Here is a 3,574-nt window from a genome sequence, read left to right as displayed (position 1 = left end):
AGGCCCAATTGGTCTCTGCCCCCACGTGACTCTGCAGGCCTCTCTCCTTCTTTGTTGGTGTTTCTCTTCATTTAGGTCTATTTTTTTTTTTTTTCTTCTCCTAAAAGAAAAAAAAAAAAATACTCCTATCTATCTCGGGGCCGCGGATGGGGGCGGAGGCCAAGGCACTCTGGAGGCCTTGGCCAGCTGGCTGTTCCAGGCCGCTGTGGCAGCGCAGAGGCAGGGACCCCACGTAGGCGGGTAGGCAGCCCCGCTTGTTAGCGACTGGGTGGGAGTGGGCCGTGATTTATGGGCAGCTCCCCCACCCGGCCTGCAGCCCGGCCTCTCTCCCCTCGAATGGCTACCTCCCTGGGGCCTGGCCCAGTGGGGTCCGGCCTGGCCCAGACACGTGAGGGGAGTCAGGTCGGGCTGGCGTGGAGGCAGGGTCACGGGTGACTCGACCAGCTGGCCCTGCTGCTTTGGCCTGGTCTTTTTACTCTTTCAGAAGATGAAGAAAGGAAGAGGGGGATGAAAGGCAAGCAGGTGAGCTGACCGAACACCTCTCATGTGTGCAATTTATTCCACGTCGGCTTCTCTAAATGTCACCATCCACAGAGGGCTGCTGACGCTCCCGCTCAACAGCTGGGGAAGTTGAGGTTGGGCTGAGACTGCCTGCAGGGCCAGTGGTTGGTTCCAGTGGCTCCAGGGTAGGATAAGCAGGTAACTAGACTAGGATAAATAGGGCAGAACAGAGGGAAGGGATTTTTTTTTTTAAAGAAAGTCAGGCCTCCCCATGCAGCTGAGGGTGTCCCGGTTCAATCTCCAGACCCAGACAGGCCCTAGTCCCAGAGGTCCCAGCTGGTCTGCTCTGTACCCCTCCCATGCACGTCTCACTCTTTCGTGTGTTCCTTCATGTGTCTCACATTCACTGAGGGCACACTTGGTGCCAAGCACTGGTCTAGGCACCGGAGGAAAGGGAAAGAAAGAAGTCTCTGTCCTCAGAGAATTTACCTCCCAGCCTTTTGTCTTAGGGGGTGGGGAGGGGGCACAGGGGGACCATGGAGCAATCACTGGAGAAGCCACACACAACCCTCTTCATTTGAGGAAACAGACAAATCACATAGAACACTTTACTTATCTGGCTTGGAATGAGAAAAATCCCTCTCATATTCTTTTTCTAATCATTTTTTTTCTGTTTGTTTTTTTTTTTTGCCACACCCCATGTCACGTGGTATCTTAGTTCCCTGACCAGGGATTGAACCACTGCCATCTGCAGGGGAAGCACCGTGTCTAACCACTGGACCACCAGTGATGGTTTAGTCGGTAAGTCATGTCCGACTCTTGTGACCCCATGGACTGTAGCCCACCAGGCTCCTCTGTCCATGGGATTCTCCAGGCAAGAAGACTGGAGTGGGTTGCCATTTCCTTCTCCAGGGGATCTTCCCAACCCAGGAATCGAACCCGGGTCTCCTGCACTGCAGGCAGATTTTTTTACCAACTGAACAGAGAGAAGTCCTTAAAGCCAACTATATTTAAAACCTGATGTGTCTTCCTCAATGTACCACTTAAAACATTGTCCCCCAGTTTTATTGAGAAATAATTAACACACACCACTGTATAAGTTTAAGGAACACAGCATGATGATCTGATTTACACGTTGCATTAATCATATTATGAATTGATTAATGCAATAAGTAAGACATTTTTATTGTGATAATATACACAGGACAAAACATTTACTGACAATCATAACTAATTGATTCTATTGATCCAATATATCCTAATTGTACTGTGATATAATTTGCAACTTATTCCCCAGTGTGCATGACTTCATAATTATGTCTTTTTTTACCCACAGAAGTTCTTATAGGATACACTTCTCTTGTATATGACTGAATCCAATTAGTGTCTCTATTTTAATATAATGATTTGGTTTCTAGATTGATAGCACTCATCCTCTGAATTTAAAAAATAAATATTCCAGCAAACATCCTATTATCACCAACATATTGCTTACATGTGACGACAATGAAAAAACAAGTGCAAAGTCTTTTGCACTTCTTTTGATGGGATACTTTGTGAAGATTTTGGGATGAAGTTAAAATATTTTTTAGTTTTTACAAATCATGGAGTCATTCTAAAACTACTTGACAAAGTATCCCAAGAAAAGAGGGGCAGATGTGCTTTCTCCACCTTCTTAAATAGGATAAACAGGGTCTTTCAACATCACAGCACCATGGAAAGAACCAGCCTGGCTTTGCCAGTCTCCTCACAAGGCCTTGAGTCTGGAGAAGAATTGCCGAGGCGCTAGTGGTAGAGGCTATTAAATCCCAACTCTTCTGTGTTCTAGCTGTGTGACCTGGGACCAGTCATCTTCCTCTCTCTGGGTCCCATATCCTCTCCCATAAAATGAGGACAACATGAGACAACACACATAACATGCGCAGTGACTGCCTGACATGTCACATACGCTCAGTAAATAGCAAAACACAACCAAACCAGCTGAAGGACTGGCAGGTCTGTCCTCAGGGGCCCTTTCTGCATTGAGTTTGAGATTGCAACATCATCCTGAACACTGTTTGCCCTTCTGTGATAGAATGACTCACCCCAGCCTGGGGAACCCTCAAGGAAAGACTCAGGGCTGATTTATTTCTGAGTCCACAGCAGCCAGCACAGAGCCCGCAGCAGCGAGTGTTTGTTGAATGACTGCTTGCCGCTGTACCCGCAGGCTGTCTGTGAGTGTAGAGTCCTGCTGCCCGTTCCCCTACCTGCCCGCCTTTTCTGCATGCAGTCAGCTGTCACTTTCCACCACTCGGGCTGGGTGTTCCTCACCCCAGTCTTGCTGGATATTTACTGACATCCTCTTCCTCTATGCTGCCTCCTCTGCCCTCAGCCTTACTGGATGAGGTTTCGCTGGCAGTGGCAAGGCCCTAACACAAAAGGGCCTCCTTGGTTCCCCACTAACCATTCCATACCTGTGGTCAGTCTCAGACCCTCTCTACCATCCTGGAGGGAGTTAGTGTTATATTTTCCCCTCACCTCCCACGAATAACACTTGAGAGATAAGGAAACTCAGGTTCGGAGAGATGAGGTGTCTTTCAAAGTCACAGAACAGGATGTGATGGAATTAGGATTCAAATCTAGGCAGGAGGAGTTGGGACCTGGGCTTGCAGACAGAGTCCTCTTCACTCCGTGGGAGCCCCTGGGTGGCCTATTTGTCCTTTCCTTCCGGTTCCTGGCCAGTGGTCTCAGGCCATGAGACCCACCCAGAGGGGAAGGAGAAGGAGTGTAGTCCTGAACCAGGCTCCCTCCCTCTGTCCCCAAGTAAACAAAGCCCAGGGTCTCTCTTCTAAGTGGGGACTTTCCCAAAGTGCCAGGCCTATTTCCTGGAGGTGGGACAAGGAACAAACAAACTAGAGACCCAGAAACTGAAATGGAGACGAGAAAGAATCATCAGGCTGGGTTTGGGGTACAGGGTAGAAAGACAGAAAGAAACCACAGAAAGAGAGAGACAGAAAATGAGAGGAGAGTGAAGGAGACCTCCTGACAGTGTAACAGACACAGAGATGGCCAGATAGAGGGAGGGAGAGGCAGA

This window comes from Cervus elaphus, chromosome 11 (genome assembly GCF_910594005.1).
Source record: "Cervus elaphus chromosome 11, mCerEla1.1, whole genome shotgun sequence".
Classification (NCBI taxonomy): Eukaryota; Metazoa; Chordata; class Mammalia; order Artiodactyla; family Cervidae; genus Cervus; species Cervus elaphus.
This window is presented reverse-complemented; position numbering follows the sequence as displayed.